Source organism: Ictidomys tridecemlineatus, chromosome 1 (assembly GCF_052094955.1).
Source record: "Ictidomys tridecemlineatus isolate mIctTri1 chromosome 1, mIctTri1.hap1, whole genome shotgun sequence".
NCBI lineage: Eukaryota > Metazoa > Chordata > Mammalia > Rodentia > Sciuridae > Ictidomys > Ictidomys tridecemlineatus.
Genome location: NC_135477.1, coordinates 216,584,685 through 216,603,315, shown reverse-complemented (window position 1 = coordinate 216,603,315; position 18,631 = coordinate 216,584,685). Strand labels below are relative to the sequence as shown.

At 33.0% G+C, this 18,631-nt stretch overlaps 2 protein-coding genes across 2 annotated transcripts in view; both read left to right on the top strand.

Moving 5' to 3' along the window:
- Positions 1–18,631, top strand: part of Ndufaf2 (NADH:ubiquinone oxidoreductase complex assembly factor 2) — a 172,573-nt gene that overhangs the window by 1,091 nt on the left and 152,851 nt on the right. The gene's annotated exons all lie outside the window — the stretch shown is intronic.
- LOC101973121 (uncharacterized) overlaps positions 1–18,631 on the top strand; it is a 112,008-nt gene that overhangs the window by 1,093 nt on the left and 92,284 nt on the right. The gene's annotated exons all lie outside the window — the stretch shown is intronic.

The following is an 18,631-nucleotide window of genomic DNA, read 5'->3' as shown; positions in this document are numbered from 1 at the left end:
TGCCTAGCCTTCTCCTGTGACTTAATATCTTAGACTTGTTTTCCTAATGAGCTTTTTAAAACTGTCAGGGCAAAAAATATGATGCTTTCAGCTTCCTGTCCCCAGACAACCATTGATCTAATTTCTAAAACTATAGTTTGCATTTTCTAGAATTTTATGTAAATGGAAGTATACAGCATGTTTTATTTTTTATCCTCGGTTTTTCACTCAGCATATTGATTTTGAGATTCATCCACGTGTTGGTATTTACCAAAAGCTTATCCCTTTTATTGCTAATATTCCACTGTATGGCTATGCCATAATTTGTTCATAATTTGTTATGAACAGATGAATACCTGTTAATAGATGTTTGGATTGTTTACAGTTCGGGGCTATTAGAAATAAATTATGAACGTCCATAAATGTCTATTAATAGACATATGCTTTAATTTCTCTTGATTACATATCTTGAAGTGGAATGGCAGGTAAACTTATAGATGTTGTTAAAAAGTGATGGTACCATTTTGCATCGCCACCAGAATGTATGAGAGTTGCAGTTTTTCCACATCAACACTGGCTATGGTTACTAATTTTAGTCATTCTAGTTGGTTCATACTAATATCTCATTTTTTTCTAGTGTTCTTTTTGCTATTTAAAATTTTTTACTTTCCAATTAAATACAGTAAAATTGACTTTTTAAATTGGTGTGCAGTTCTATATACTTGAACACAATGAAATTTTAACCACACAATGGAATATTATTCAGCAATTAAAAGAAATGAGCTATTATGCTACAAAAAGACATGGAGAAAAACATTGCTAAATATTACTAAATGCATACTACTAAGTGAAAACAATCAATCTAAAAAGTTTATGTGCTGTAAGGTAATATAAAAAGGTTATGTACTGTAAGATTAATGTAAGGGGATCACAGTCAGCATACAGAACTCCTTTCTTTCCCTCAGTTACTCCTTCATGCTAATATTCTGTTACGATTTTTTTCCCCATTCCTAACTATGGCAAACACCACAGTTCTCTGTCATTTTGATTTTTTCTTTTTGAAAATGTTGCACATATAGAATCATAACCTGTTGTAACCCTTTGAAACTGGTTTCTTCCATACAACGTAATGCCTTTGAGATTCATTGCATGTATCTGTAGTTTGTTCCTTTTTATGTTGACTAGTGTTCCTTGTTATGAATGTACCACAGTTTGTACATTTACCTGTTGAAAGATGTTTGGGCTGCTTCTAGGTTTGGGTACTTAAGAGTAGAACTGCTGGATAGGAAAGGCAGCAGAATACAACAGTCACTAGTATGGCAATATGTAAATCAATGGAAGTGTAACTGATGTGATTCTGCAATCTGTATGCGAGGTAAAAATGGGAGTTCGTAACCCACTTGAATCAAAGTGTGAAATATGATATATCAAGAACTATGTAATGTTTTGAACAACCAACAATCAATCAATCAATCAATCAATAAGTAAATAGAACATTGGGGCTGGGAAAAAAAAAAGAGTAGAACTGCAAGAAACATTCACATGTGAGTTTTATATGAACATAAGTTTTCATTTCCTATGAGTATTTACCCCAGTAGTGTGAGTGCTAGATCGTAGCAACTTCAGCTTGCTCTTTAAAATGTGAATAATAATATTTACCTAGCATCACAAGATATTTTTGTTACTCACAAGAAACAAGAAAGAGCATTAAGAGAATTAAATATAATGTCAAAATCCATTTGAGTTAATTTTTGGAGGACTTTTACTTGGTGGTTCTTTGATTTCTTTTTCATATGACTTGTATTTGTTAGTGTAGACATTATGCAAATATTTTGTTACATTTATTGTGAAGTGTATTATATTGTGTGGTTACTATAAATGTGCTTCTAAAAGTAAATTTCCGGTTTCTTATTGCTTATATGTAGAAATACAATTAATTTTTTTAATGTTAATCAGCCATATTGCAGTGTATTTTATGTTCTGCCTAGCCCTTTGCAGATTTGGGCATTATGTCAACTGCTGATAGAGACAGTTCTGGTTTTTCCTTTTCCAACTTGTTTGCCTTCTATTTCCTTTCCCTTCCTGGTTGCACTGGATTGGACCTTCAGTATAATATTGAATAAAAGTGGTAAGAGTAAATATTTTTGCCTTATTTCCCATCTTAGGAAGAAAGCACTTTTGTTTTTTTATTATTAAGTATAAAGTTACTTCTAATTTTTTTCAGATGCCTGTTCTGAGGTTAACAAAGGTCCTTACTATTTGCAGTTTGCTGAGAGGTTTCTTTTTTTTCTTCATGAATGAAGCTTGAAATTAATCCAATGCTCATTTGCTTTTTTTTGTATCTATTAAGATAATAATAATTTATACAATATAATATGAATTATTTTTAAAAGTCAATATAATATGAATTATATTGACTTTTAAAAATTAATTGACTTTATTTTTTACTGCAGTTTCAGAATAATTGATTGAAACTACTCAGATACTCCCATTCCTCTTCTTCAGCAGTTTCTCCTTGTATGGATATCTTGTTTTAGTATTTCCTCCCCCTTCCCTCCCTCCCTTTCACTTAACTCCCTAGTGACCACTGATCTTTTCACTGTCTCTCTGGTTTGCCTTTTCCAGGATGTTATATAGTTTGAGTCACACAGCACATAACCTTTTTAGATTGGATTTTTTTTCACTTAGTAGTACGCATATAGTAATACTTAGTAGTGTTTTTCTTCATGTCTTTTTGTATCATAATAGCTCATTTGTTTTTATTGCTGAATAATATTCCATGTGTGGTGAAGCCATTGTTTGTGTATTAATTTACTTATTGAAGGATATCTTGCTTGCTTCCAATTTTTGGCAGTTAAGAATAAAGCTATTAAAAATCATGTACAGGTTTTTGTTTTTTGTTTTTTTTTTTTTTGCCTGAACCTAAGGTTTGAACTCACTCATTTGACATTGTTGAATATTTTGAATGTTACATTTGTGGAGTAAACTCCATTTGGTCATAATGTATTATCTTTTTTTGTTATTATTGCATTTGGTGTCTGACACTTTGTTGAGGAATTCTGATTTTTTTATCCTTGAGGATCTTGATGTCTTCTTGTAATGTCTTTTTCTGGATTTGTTATTAGGGTTATGCTGGTCTCATAGAGTGAGATGGATTGTGTACCCTTCTCTTGAATTTTCTGGTAGAGTTTGGGAGAATTTGTATTGTTTCTTAATTGGCATAAATCACCTAAGAAGCCATTATGTCTTAGATGGCTTTTTTTTGTTTGAAGCTTTTAAACTACAAATTCAGTAACTTTAACAGATATAATAAGACTTCTTACGCTATCTGTTTTGTCTTGGATGAACTTTGGTAATTTTTGCTGTTACTAATAGTAAGTTAGTACTAATCAGTTAAGTATTATCTAGAAATTAGGATTATTATCTAGACGATTATAACTAGATAAATATTCATGAGTTATGACAGCTATTGATATTCTGGTCTTGGAAATATTTTTATAAGAATTTTATAGAATTACTATTAGTAATTGCAAGGGGAAAAGTTATATCTGTACATGTTTTGGACATTCTAAAAGTGTGATTTTGGGGTCAAATGATGTCCATTCATCTTTCACTGTATTATAGTCAAAATTGTTCCTCAGTGTTCTTACCTCTCCTGAATTCCTGTATTGTTGGTTGTGAGAAAATCAGGCCTTTGTTGATGATGTAGAAGAAATTAATCTCCAGTATGCTGCTGCCTAGTATATCTGAGTGCCTAGGTTCTTAATCATTAAAGCTGGAAACACAGACATGTTATGGCCCATAAATACTACTAGGCATTTCCTAAGCATTCCACTATGAATTCAGGCAAAATCCCTGTTTTTTTTAAACAATAAATATTTCCAAAATGAGTCATCTAACTCTATTTCCTTGATACAAAAGGTGATTATTAAGAAATCTTGAATTTTCTTTGCATTGCATAAATTGTTGAGCATTTAACACCATTAATGCAAAAGAATATTTAAGAATTCTTTTAGGAGCTGGGGCTGTAGCTCAGTATAGAGTGCTTGCCTAGAACAGGTGAGGCACTGGGTTCTATCCTCAGCACCACATAAAAAATAAATAAATAAACTAAATTTATAAAAAAAAGTTTTTTGAAAGAATTCTTTTAAAAATTACTTTTCCTTTTTATTCATTTAGTATGGTATTAGTCATCAGAGAGCTATATTTTTCACATAAAGTTGTATTTGATAAGAACAGATAGGTAACTCAAATCTGTTAAGTATTATTTAGTCATATGAATTTAAGTTTGGAACTGATTGTTGACATTTTTACCATTTAAAAACTATATCAGCATTTCAAGATAAGTAGATTATGAACATAACATTGATATCTGTAATAAAAAGTTGGTAATCAACATTTTTGTTGAATTTTATTCTATGATAGATTATATTCTAAAAGATTCCTCAAATAAATTGACTTTAAAATACCTTTGTTATTGCACCCTTATTTATATATGAGTTTTATCTATTGGATTGCATTCATCTCATGTTTCAAAAGGTAGCTCTCTTCTAAGATAACTTCTTATATTTATGTACTTGGTCTAGCTAGGTCATCTTTGAACCTTATTTTCTCATTTTCATCCCTTTGCACATTGATTAAATGTTTACATGCAGTTAAAACTACCAGCCTAATTTTAACCAAAGAACTTTTTGAATTGTAAATTTGCTAGTGGACATAGTGAATGTCCAAATTTGAGAGATGAAAATACTGGCTTAGAGCATTTTGTTTGTTTCTGCACACCACCACACTGAAGATAAATGGTTGAAAATCTCGTGTCCAAATGGGATAGTTCTTATGATGTAAATTCATAGAAATTGTATCTCTAATTGTTACCTCTTGACTGTTGAAGGAATTTATCCCATAAAGAAAAGATTTAAAAGGAGCTTTGAGTATTTGAAAGATCCTTATGTAGAAAAGGATTAGACTCATCTAACCCTTTAACTCAGAACATGAATCAGAGGGTTGATGGTTAGCTCTCTTTGAGAAACAATCTTCAGCCTTTTAGAACTGCTGAGGGCCATTACCAAGTAGGAATGAGGCATCGAAATTTCCTTGCCAAGCTACCCCATGCTGCTTAGAGGACATTCGATGGGACATTGCATGCATGCTTTAATAAGGTGACCTTGCTCAAGGACCAAGGCGGATCCCGGTTTAGAGCTGATCAGGTTTGAGGAAGTAACCGGCTCCTTGAGTTTAAGGCGTTGCCAGTTTAAGACAATGGGTTTTAGGGAAGTTGGAGATTGAAGATTATTGCTGGGATTAGGGTGTTCCTGCTGCTTGTTCCCGTTGAGCTCTCGTGAGATTAAAATGAGATTTGGAGATAGCCTCGTGGAGTAGGTGAATTGTGCGGGAGACGGCAGAATGAGATTGCCCCTGGACCTGTGTGGAGGCGGTGTGAGAGCGGGAATAAAGAATTGCTGTTTGAACCTACAAAGCTGTGTGGTAGCTCGTGATTCTGGTGCCAAGCCGAGACCTTGGCATAGAACTATGCTAGAAAAAGAGTAGGGAGCTCTGTGTTTAATTCTAACTGGGAGAATTTAGGGAGATAAATAGCTGGAAGCATTTGATCATCATTTTGGGGGATAAATAAGATTTCAGCAAAAGTGATAAAAGAGGACTTAGCGTTAGAAAGACATAAGAAATGCCACATAGATTGGAAGGTAGTTCCATGTGGACTGACTGTAGTGTAGAACAAGAAAAAGCTTTACTATGGGAATAGAGATGGTCAGATTATCAAAGGCCTTGAATAATATAGCCTTGAAGTTTACACTTCATTCTGTCATTAGTAAGTAGCCAGTGACATGGTTAGAGCTATTAGAGAAATGACTCTGGAGGTACTGTATAAGATGAGCTAGGAGGGAGAGGAAGAGAACCGAGATGTACTATTATGTGCCAGCATTGCTATATTTACCATGATCCTTGAAAGAGATCCCATTGGACTACAGTAATGCTATTGGAAAGAAAAAATAATAACATTAAAAAATAATTGACTATTGGGGCTGAGGCTGTGGCTTAGTGGTAGAGCACTCGCCTAGCATGTGCAAGGCGCTGAGTTTGATCCTCAGCACCACATAAAAATAAATAAATAAAGGTATAAAAAAGTCACATCAATCTTTAAAAAAATAATTGAATGTAGGCTCTTATGAGTTGCATCTAGCCCATTACTTTTCATAATTCTCAGCTTCAGTTGGTGTGACATCCTACAGGTTGTTCACATTAGTAAGAACCAGGACTTCCTGTGGGAGCACTGGTGACATTTCCAAATTACTTGGACTTGACCCTTACCATTTGTGCCTTGCTTTCAGTCCTGTTGCTGTAAGCTTGGTGTTTTTTGGGGGGACGTTTTTGGAAAACCCTGATAGATTCTTTGCAGACTGGCCTATCTGCCCATGCTGATCCACGGACCATTCAGCACTGTGGAGTTTGTTTTTCATCCCAGCCTATACCATTCATTAATTTTTTTTATGTGACAAATATTTATTGAGCATTACTCTAAATGCATACATGTTCTATGAATTTCAGACATATTGGCCTTATTTTCAGATCTTTTGATGGAACTTCTGTTTTCTTACATAGCTATAACCCTTCCTTTATAATCTTTAATAATTTCAAAGGATTTGAGGAAATTGAGGTAAATATGAATCAATGGCTATTTAATCAGAAGTTTGAATATTTGATTTGTAATATAAATTAATTAAATACACATTTTCTCTCCATTTCATTCTCAACTTCCTATAACCTCCAGTTTTTTAAAATAACTTGTGAATTAATGGTAGTTAACATTCATTGAGTAATGATTATTTCATATCTTTACAACAACAATGTAACACGAGGTATCATTATCCCTATTTTAAGCATGAGATGATAGTGTCATTTCTGAATATGTGAGTTTCATATACATGTGCCTGAGAATAAAGTAGGTTCTGAAAAAACAGCTGTTCAATGAATCAAGATAATTATGGACCCAGAATTTAAAAAGTGCTAATAAAATAAAATGTTAAAAGACCACAGGAAATGATTAAGTAGTTTTACAAAATTTTAAAACAGATAATTAAGGTCTACTATGATAAATGAGCCAAAATTTTCTTCAAGGATTAAAGCATTTTTATTTTTATTTTTTATTAAAAATAACTATCTTTCCATGGTCATCATTCTTCTATGTGGTTCAGGTTTGGACTTGCCTTAGTCAGGTCCAAATTTAGTCTAAATTTAGTTTCATTAACATCATCAAACTTATGAAGACACTCCGTGTTATTTTTCTTTTTAAGATGTATGTATCATTATCTAATCATTCAAAACCTGTATCAGCCACTATTGTAATTAATTATAAAGTGCTTTGTTTTAGATGGTGTCACCTCAACCTATTTGCAGTTAGAATTTAACGTGTAAATTGTAATGAATTATAGTTAACAATCAGAAAAATTCAACTGGTCAGAATTAGAAATCAGATGTTTTGTTTCAATAGATAATCGGAATATGGTGATAGAGCTTTCTTGATTGTGGTATCTGCTCTAACATTTGGTAATACTGAAGATATTTCAATTTTTCCAGCAGATGGCAGCATTGTACCAAAATTATAGCTTGACTTTTTTTTTCCTTTAAACTGAAGGAGTGATGTTTTTAAAAAAATAATTGGATCTAGTTTTTTACTCCAAATACACCCTGTATTACTATTTTACAAATTGACTTTTATGACAAAGATTTTAAAGTGACAATATGGATTATCCTTATAGATACTGTACAGTTATCTTTTTACAGTGATGTAAGTGGCAACTGTATTTTGAAGACTTGACTAAAACATTTAAAATCATGTATATAATGTTTAACAGTAAGTAATATTCTGTCCTGAGTCTATTAAGAGATTACATAATGTAATCATAACCATTGACATCAAATTGGTAGAACTTCTTAAAGGGTTTTATGATTTTAACCAAAACATTTTTGTTTGAAATATTTTCTTGAAAAAAAATTGTAAAGTTTTTATATAGGCCATTGTTATAGGGTTGTCTGAATGTTGAGTTTTTAATTTTCTGATCTTCATTTTGAATTTTAATTTTTTATGTTTTCCTCAAGATTATTTCTCAATTGCCTTCTGAATTCCCTTAATTATGTGTGAATGTGTGTAACTACTTGATTGTATTTTGGTGTAGGGGAGAAAACATTATTTCCCCAGTAGTGTATGATTGCATTCCTATCATATATAAACAGAACCACATCATACTTTCAACCAGAGAAAAACAGGAGGATGAAATATATTCACAGTCATACATGTATGTCAGTCCTATATGCTGGCTTTAAAATGAATTTAATGAACTTTAATTTCAAATTCTGAATTTCCTGCCAGGGAAATACATGATCTTTAAACAGAAACGGAAAGTAATAATGGATGATTGACTAAGCTGTGTTATCTCTCTTCTTATGTGAGGCTAAAAATATTTCATATAACAGAAAAAGAGTTACTAGTGCTATTTTGTGTTAAGGCTGTTTCATAATTACTTTATATTAAGAATAGTAATGTCAATAATGGCAAAATTAGTATTTATTAAATAATGTGCATTAAGCACATTTTCTGGCATTTGTTAGGACTCATTATACTTGTACAAAAATTATAATAAATGAAGAAAATTAATGGATCTACTGTTGATTTGTCAAGGTCACTCTGTGGTAAAACTCAATTTGTATTATATTTATACAGAACCCAGTGTTTTGTTATTGTAAATCAGATGAAATATCATTTTTCATACCCCTCTCAATTTTCAAATAACTACTGAGTTTCTCACTTCATTTTTGTTGCTATTTGAAGGCTTTCTAAGTTACTTTGCAAGAATTACCAAATGAGTTGACATAGTTGCTTTTTAGAGTTCACAATTCATTGAGGTTTGGTAGATTAATATCTTCAGAACTATGTGTCAGTCTTCACTAGTTGATTATTAGTATAAGTTTCCATTTTTTTACAAAAATAATGTGGGAATGTATATGGTTTTTTAAAAAAGTTAGTTCTTATTATTTTAACCAAAAAGACTTTTTCTTTGCTTTTATCTTTGTTGTTTCCAGGTGACTGGTGCCTCCATCTTGTGGTCCAAATGGTAAATTACACCCTTTGCCAGAGATTCTAATTAAGCTTTTTTGCACTTTAGATGAATATATGATATAAATTATTTATTTCCTAACCCCTCCCCCAGTAATGGGGATTGGACCCAGGGGTGCTTCACCATAGTTACATCCTCAGCTCTTTTTATATTTTATTTTGAAATAGGGTCTTGCTGAATTGTTGAGGCTTGTCTCTGACTTGCTCTTGCCTCAGCCTTCCAGATAGCTGAGATTACAAGTGTGCATGAACTTATTTTCTGTATTATTTATAAAAAATGTAACTTTGATGGGTTTGGTGGCACACACACCTGTAAGTTCAGTGGCTTGGGAGGCTGAGGCAGGAGAATCAAGACTTGAAAGCTGACCTCAGCAATTTGGTGGAGCCCTAAGCAACTTAGTGAGTCTATCTCTAAATTTAAAAAATGTGTGTATGTTGCGGGAGAGGGGGGTGATGGGGATGTGGCTCAATGGGTAAGGGCCCCTAGGTTCAATCCCTAGTACCAAAAAACAAACACAAAAGGTAACTGATTAAACATATATCATATATCTGCATTACTATTTTACAAATTGACTTTTATGACAAAGATTTTTAAGTGACAATATGGATTATCCTTATAGATACTGTACAGTTATCCTTGTACAGTGATGTAAGCTCTGGAGCTTTGCACTGAAAATCATCTCTTTATTACATAATTTTTATCTTTCTCTTTTCATTGCTCCTCAAGGAAAATATAAAATGCTTAAAAGGACCTCTTAAAGTGGCCATTTAAAGATAGTGTTATTTGTATACACACACACATATATAAAGAATTATTGGGGTAATAATGGTGGTGGTGGTGGTGGTATGTGTGTGTATGAGAGAGAGAGAGAGAGAGAGAGTTAAAAGCACCTCTTAAAGTGAGCCATTTAAGGATAGTGTTATGTATACACACACACACACACACAAAGAATTATTGTGGTAACGATAGTGGTGGGGTGTGTGTGAGAGAGAGAAAGAGGGAGGGAGGGAGGGAGAGAAATTTGATTAGCTCTTTGTTTTGAAAAATGAAACCTAAAATCTTAGGGAAGTTTACTGTATATTTGTAACTATAAGCTAATTATGAGAATTGAGAATGAATTAAGTATTTATTTCCTCACAAATTTATTGAAATTTCAAAATAAAAAGTATATATTGTTTACAATGTTTAATGTGATGTTATGATATAGGTATGTACTGTGGAGTGAGTAAAGCAAGCTGATTATCATGTTAATCACCACACCTAATTATCGTGTGTATGTTTGTATGATGAATAAATACAGATTTTTTTTACATAGGTCTTCTGACAAAATTAGGACAACACATTGTGACATCCTTTGTTTCATATTTGTCTTTGAGTAAGATTAAGAAAAATGTCCAATTTTATAAAATTTGAAAGCATCACCAAATTTTTCTAAGGATTTTTATTAATCTTTATTCATTATCCTTTTATGTTCTAATCTTTATTGGTGTATCTTGACCACCAATTAGCAATTTAAAAAAAACATGCATTGGAGAAAAGATAGCCTCTTCAACAAATGGTGATGGGAAAACTGGAAATCCATATGAAACAACATGAAATTAAACCCCTATCTCTCACCATGCACAAAACTCAACTCAAAATGGATCAAGGACTTAGGAATACAACCAGATACCCTGCGTCTAATAGAAGAAAAAGTAGGCCCTAATCTCCATCATGTGGGATTAGACCCCAACTTCCTTAATAAGACTCCTTTGGTGCAAGAATTAAAATCAAGAATCAATAAATAGGATGGACTCAAACTAAAAAGTTTCTTCTCAGCAAAAGAAACAATCTGTGTGGTGAATAGAGAGCCTACATCTTGGGAGCAAATCTTTACTCTCACACATCAGATAGAGCTTTAATCTCTAGGGTATATAAAGAACTCAAAAAGCTAAACACCAAAAAAACAAATAACCCAATCAATAAATGGGCCAAGGACCTGAACAGACACTCCTCAGAAGAGGATATACAATCAATCAACAAATATATGAAAAAATGTTCATCATCACTAGCAATTAGAGAAATGCAAAGCAAAACCACTTTTTGACTTAAGATTTCATTACACTCCAGTCAGAATGGCAGCTATTATGAATAAAAACAACAATAAGTGTTGGTGAGGATGTGGGGAAAAGGATACACTCATATACTGCTGGTAGGACTGCAAATTGATGCAGCCAATATGGAAAGCAGTTGGAGATTGCTTGGAAAATTGGGAATGGAACCACCATTTGACCCAGCTGCCCCTCTCCTCGGTCTATACCCAAAGGACTTAAAAACAGCATACTACAGGGACATAGCTACCTTAATGTTTATAGCAGCACAATTCACAGTAGGTAAATTGTGGAACCAACCTAGATGCCCTTCAATAGATGAATGGGTTAAAAAAATGTGCATATATACACAACGGAATATTACTCAGCAGTAAAAGAGAATAATATCATGGCATTTTCAGGTAAATGCTAAGAGAAGTTAGCTAATCCCAGATAACCAAATACCGAATGTTTTCTTTGAAATAAGGAGGCTGATTCATAGTGGGATAGGGAGAGGGAGCATGAGAGGAATAGACGAACTCTTGATAGGGCAGAGGGGTTGGAGGGAAAGGGAGGGAGCATGGGGTTAGAAATGGTGGTAGAATGTGATGATCATTATTATCCAAAGTGTATGTATGAGTTGGTGTACATTAGTAAATTGGAGAGATTGACTAATAAAGAGATTGCCTTGAAAGGTGTTAGGAATTCTGATTGACTAAAGGTTCAAATATGGATTAATATTAAAAGTGACATAGTAAGTATTTTTATTTATGTTTAGACGACTGCTTTCCCAGAATCTCTGGGCTTAAATACCTCTGCAACTTGCCTTCCTCTCACTGGCAAGAATTTTGATATTCTAATCAGCCTATTTATTTTATTCTTCATCTAGAATTCACCATTCCCTAATGTTTTTTGTACCATATGCCGTGAAAATGCAAGTGATTGCCTTTGTAGCTTTGTCCTTCACTTTTTATTCTTTTGGACAACGTCTGTATTGCAGCAGGTGATCAACAAAACTTGTTCATCCATTTGAAATTTTTTTTTTGTATGCCTGATGTGTGCCAGGCACGGTTTTAGGTTCTAATATATTTAAGATATTTTAGAAAACACAATACTAAAAAAATCCATCCCCTCATTATCTTACATTGTAGAGGCAGTCATATGATTTTAAAAAATACAGAAAAAAGAACAAGTAAATTATGTAATTGTTACAGTGTGGTAAGTGCTAAAAGAAAAGAAAAAGTCCAAGTCAAGGGATCAGAAGTGCTGGAGATATGGAATGGGTTAAGATTTTAAATTGGATAGTTAGGGGTTCTTTATTGAGAATGTAATATTTGAACAAAGACTTGAAGGAAGTGAAAAAGTTAGCCAAGTGGATATCTGCATCAAGAGCACATGATTCAGAGAATAGCAGTATAAATTAGCTTTTACTCTGAGTAAAATGGGATTTATTTCAGAGTGCTGAGAAGTAACATAATTTATGATTTTGAAAGGATTGCTTTAGTGTTTGTGTGTGTGTGTGGGGGGGGGTAGGTACCTGGAATTGAACTCAGGGGCACTTGACCATTGAGCCACATCCCCAGCCCTATTTTGTATTTTATTTAGAGACAAGGTCTCACTGAGTTGCTAGTGCCTCACTTTTTGCTGACACTGGCTTTGAACTCACAATCCTCCTGTCTCAGCCTCCCAAACTGCTAGGATTATAGGCATGTGCAGTAGCACCTGGCATTTTTTTTTTTTAATTGAGAATAGACTTTAGGGGTTAGAGATTGAAGCAGGAAGTTCATTTAAAAGGCTTTTCTTTTGGTTGGTTTAATTCTTCAATATAATATAAGACTTATAGAAAGGTCATAAGAATAATATAAAGAGTTTTCACATACTTTCCCCAGATACCCTGTTGCTATTTTACCATATTTGGTTCATTTATCTTTCTTTCAATTAAAAATTAACAAGTGAAACTCAAAGGTAACATGATGTCTTGATATAGAAACATTGTGGAATGGTTAAATCAAGCTAACATGTATATTACCTCACATAATCATCTCTCTCTAGTCTTTCTTTTTTCTTTTCTTTTTTTTTTTTTTTGCTTTTGGTAGTGAGAATACATCAAAACCCTCTTAGCAGTTTTCAAGTACACAGTACATTGTTATTAACCACAGGCTCCATGTTATAGAATGGAACTCTTAAATTTTGTCCATCCTATCAAAGGATGTTTGTATCCTTTAACCAACATCTTTCTAATCCCCAATACCCTCACCCCACACACATTCACGTCAGCCCCTTTTGAACAACTTTCTTCTATTTGTCTATGAAGACAAATTTTCATTTTTATATTCCACAGACAAATAAAATCATATGGTATTCAGTGTGTCTGAATATTTTTTACATTTAACATATGTTCTCCAGATTTGTTTCTGTTGTCTCAAATAACAGAATTTTCTCCCCCTTCTAAGGTTGAATAAAACATACTGTATTTTCTTTGTTGATTGTCTATTGATGGACACTTAAGTTGATCCCATATAATTGTGAATAATATTGTAGCAAAGATGGGAGTGTTAGTGTTATAACTTAGCTTTGCATTACTACAGCAAAATACCTGACACAGGCCCCTTAAAATTTAAGAGAGGTTTATTTTGGCTTATCTTTCTGGAGTTTCAAGTCCAAGGTTGGGTGGCCTCAGTAGTTTGAGCCCCTGTTGAGGGTAGTCCATCACGTTGTGAGCTTGTTTCAAAGCAAATGCTCACATCTTAAGGCCAAAAGCAAGAAAGAGAGGGAGAGTACCAGCAAGGTTCCCCAAGCCCTTTCAAGGGGATATGCCCAGTGACTTAAGGAACTTTCACTAGGCCCTACCTCTGAAAAATCCATAGCACCTCCCAGTACTGCCACCCTAAAGATCAAGCTATTACAAGTGGACCTTTGGGGGACACTGAACCAAACTGTAGCAGCAGTTTGATAGACAGCAATTCAGTTGCCTTTGCATATAGTTATAGTGGAGTTGCTAGATCATATGTTGGGTCATCATCATCATGATGGCTGTACTACTTTATATTCCCATCAACAGTGTATAAGACTTCCTTTTACACCATATCCTAGCCACACTTGTTATCTTTTGTCTTGGATAATAGCCAACAGGTGTGGGGTGATATCTTATTTGGTTTTAATTTGCATTTTCTTGATAATTAGTGATGCTGAGCATCTTTTCATAAACCTGTTGGCCATCTGTAAGTCTTATCAGAAATTTCTGTTTGGGTTATTTGCCCATTTTAAAATTTGATTATTTATTTTCTTATTTATTGAATTGTCTGATTCCTTATGTATTTTCATCTTAAGTCCTTATCAGATATAAGGTTTATACATATTTTTTACAAATATTTTCTTCTATAGTTTATACATTTAAGGTGTTTACAACTGTGCAGAAACTTTTTAGTTTTATGTGATCTCACATGCTTATTTTTACTTTTATTGCTTGTGTTTTTTGTCATGTCCAGGGAATTATTGCCAAAATTATGGCCAATGCAAGAAGCTTTTCTCCAGTTTTCTTCTTGGAGTTTTCTGGATTCAGATCTTACATTTACTCTTTAATATATTCATATATGGTATTCTGTGATTTTAATGTGTTCCCCAAAAAGCATGTAGGAATCTTAGTGCAGCTATATTAGAAGGTGGGGGCCTAATGAGTGATGTTGATATCATGAGGCTCCAACCTCATGAATAAATTAATGCTGGTTATAAAAGTATTCTCTTTCTTGCTTTTGATATGAGCATTTGCTTTAAAACAAACGCACAATGTGATGGACTACCTTCAACAGGGGCTCAAACGATGAGGCCACCCAACTTTGGACTTGAAACTCTCTCTCTTTCCCCTTCTCCCTTTATTTATTCTTTTATATGCTTGTGCTCTTTTGACCTTTCTCATTCCACCAGGGGCTGACACAGCAAGAAGGCCCTTGCCAGATGCAAGCTTCTTGACTCTGGACTTTCCATCCTCCAGAACTATAAGAAATAAATATCTGGAGTTTATAACTCTCCCCACTGAGTATGATGTTGGCTATTGGTTTGTCATAGAGAACCTTTATTTTATTAGGGTAAGTTATTTCCATACCTGATTTTTTTTTAGGATTTTTAATCATGAAGTATGTTGAATTTTACTGAATGCTTTTTCTGCATCTTTTGAAATGATAATATGATTTTTGATCTTCATTTTGTTGATATGATGTGTTTATTGATTTGAGTATGTTGAAGCATCCTTGTTTTCCAAGGGCAAAATTCAACTAGATCATAATGTATAATCTTTTTGATATACTATAGGATTTTGTTGCTAGTATTTTGTTAAGGAATTTTGCATCTGTGTTTATTAAGAATATGAGTCTATGGTTTCCTTTTTTGTTGTCCTTGTTTTGGTTTTGGTATCAGGGTAATGCTAGCCCTATAGAATGATTTGGGAAAGATTCCCTCTCTTTCAATTTTTTGGAATATTTGAGATTTGGTATTAATTTGCCTTTAAAGGTTTAATAAAATTTGACAGTGAATTTAATATATTTTGTCATGTAAATTTATTTTATATAATAAAATATATGAAATGATTATTATTAATTGATAAAATTCAACAGTAAAGTCTTCTGGTCCTGGGCTTCTCTTTGTTGAGAGACTGTAAATTAGTGATTCAATCTCTTTGTAGGTTTTGTGTATTCATGGTTCTACGTTAACATTCTGTTGAGGTTTTGTGTATTCATGGTTCAACTTCAATAGGTTATATATACCCAGAAATTTATTTTTATTTTCCAGTTTGTTGACATACAGTTGTTCATAATAGTCTTTAGGAGCCTTTTTATTTCTGTAGTATCAGTTGTAATGTGTCCTTTTTCACTTCTGATTTTATTTATTTGGATGTTCTCTCTTTTTTCCTTGGTTAGTTCAGTTAAAGATTTATCAATTTTGGTTAGTATTTGAAAAACCAGCTCTTCATTTCATCCATGTTTTGAATTGTTTTCTAAATCTATATTTCATTTATTTTTGCTCAATATTTTCTTTCTTTCCTTCTACTAATTCGAAGTTGGTTTGTTCTTGCTTTTCTAGTTCCTTGAGTTTCATCATTAGGTTATTTGAAATCCTTTTTTGTTTTTAATGTATGTGCTTATTGCTATAAATTTACCTTTTAGTATTGCTTTTGTTGTATGTATTCCATAGAGTTTGATAATGTTGTATTTCCACTTTCATTTTTTTGAGAAAATTTTAAATATACTTTTTGCTGGTTTCAGTAACCCATTGTTTTTTCAAGGGTGTATTTCTTAATTGTCATGTACTTGTACAATTTCTGAAGTTCTTTTTGTTACCGATTTCTAGTTTTATTTTATTGTGGTCACAGAAGATGCATACTGTGATTTTTTTTTTTTTTTTTTTTTAAATTTCTTGAGACCTGGTTTGTGGCCTAACATGGTCTGTCCTGGGGCATGTTCTGTGTGCTGACTGAGAACATGTATTCTGCAGTTTTTAAATGAAATGATCTGCAAAACATAAAAATAAAAGCATCCACAATAAGGATACAGTTTAACTGGAGAATTTCTCAAATCATAAGATCCCAAAGATCAATGTGATGCTAAGGATCAAACCCAGTGCCTCACACATGCTAGGCATGTGCTCTGCCACTGAGCTACAGCCCCAGCCCTGTTATAGTTTTTTATGATCCCTGTTCAATGCTGGTCAAAGAGTAGACTTTTTATTCCTATTCATTTTTCTGGGACGTTTTTTCCGTTTTTTGTTTTTTGTTTTGTTTTGTTTTGTTTGGAATGTCCTTGTTTTAATGCATACCTGCAATCCTAGTGATTCAGAAGGCTGGAAAATCACAAGTTCAAGGCCAACCTCAGCAATTTAGCAAGGCCCTAGGTCACTTAGTGAGACCCTATCTCAAAATTTAAAATTTTAAAAAAGGAATGGGAATGTAGCTCAGTGGTAAAGTGTTACCAGGTTCTAACATAGAATGAAAAAAAAAAAGTTTATTGGGATTTGTGCCTACTTTTCTATGAGCAGATAATTTGAAGTTTGTTTTCTAGTTATGTGGAGGGCATAGTTTATGTAGTTTCATTTGTTTTTCTTATATGTATGTAGGTATGTATAATTTACTTTTTGGAGGATCTTGTGTTGGAGATTTCAGTTCATGTTACCACCATTATTTAGGCATTCTGTTTTTATTTTGAAATTAGATGTAAGTGAAAGGGAGAATTTAAGGATCATCTTAAGGATTTTTATCTAAGCCATTGCAAGGATAGACTTATATCAATAAGGCAAGGCAGGATTAGAGAGGTAATCTAATCTTCAGCCTTGAGTTATATTTGAGATTTTTGTTAGACATCTAAGTAGAGATACTCAGAAGCCATTAGATAAGTGAGCCTGGAGTTTAGAAGAGAAATCTGACTCTGAAATATAAACTTATGAATTGTCAACAACTAGCTAGTATTTAAAATCATGGAACCAGATGAGATCACCTAGAATCAGTCTAGAAAAGAGAACAACCAAGCACTAAACACTGGAATATTTCTGCATTAAGTGGTTGGAATATGAGGAAAAAAACAGCAAGGGATACTAAGGAATATAATCCTTGAGGTAGGAAGGAAAACTAGGAACAACAGATGCCAAATTAAATGTTCTTAAGAAGAGAGGGAACTTTGTCAAATGCTACTGATTGTTCAAGTAAAATAAGCGTTTATAATTAAGAATTGATTTAGCACATGGAAGTCATTGATGACATTGACAATAATATATTGTTAAATTATAAGTAGTGATACAATACTTATAGTAGTGAGGCAGTTAGTTGTCAGTTTGGAGCCCTTGGCATATAAACAAAATAAAGGTGGCACAAGCAGACTGGTCTCTGGCTTCCACTGGTTTTAAAAGAATTGCTGTTTTGATGAAATTTTACATATTGGTTTTCCATATAATATATTTTTTGGAATTGATAGTTAAAGGGATCTGCACCTAAGTAAATAAAAACACTAATAGTTTTTAAACTAATATCAAAGAGCTTTTCAAGGAAGACATCATTAAGTATAACTTCATTATGAAATATAACTTTTTCTTTAATTTTATTAAGTGGAAAGTTTTGTTTTAATACAGTTTCTATTTAATGCAAGAGACTTATTAAATGGCTCTGATTAATTTAGCTTTTCAATGTAAAATCAGAGTTTTTCTGGCATTGGTGTGGCTTTAGACTCACTCATAAATTCTTTAAGTTCTTCAAACTTAAAAGCTAAAGCTCACATATTATAATTTTCCATTCTCAGTATTTATAATGGCGACAAACAAAGTAGATATTTAGTTAGTGTGTTAAATTGGAGAAAGTGGACACCACCAGGCTATACTGACTTATTAATTTCATTTCCTTCCTTGCAGTATTTTGCTTCCCTCTCTCTGAAACAAAAGAGTAGAGAGCAAAATCATCCCTTGGAGGGTATAAAA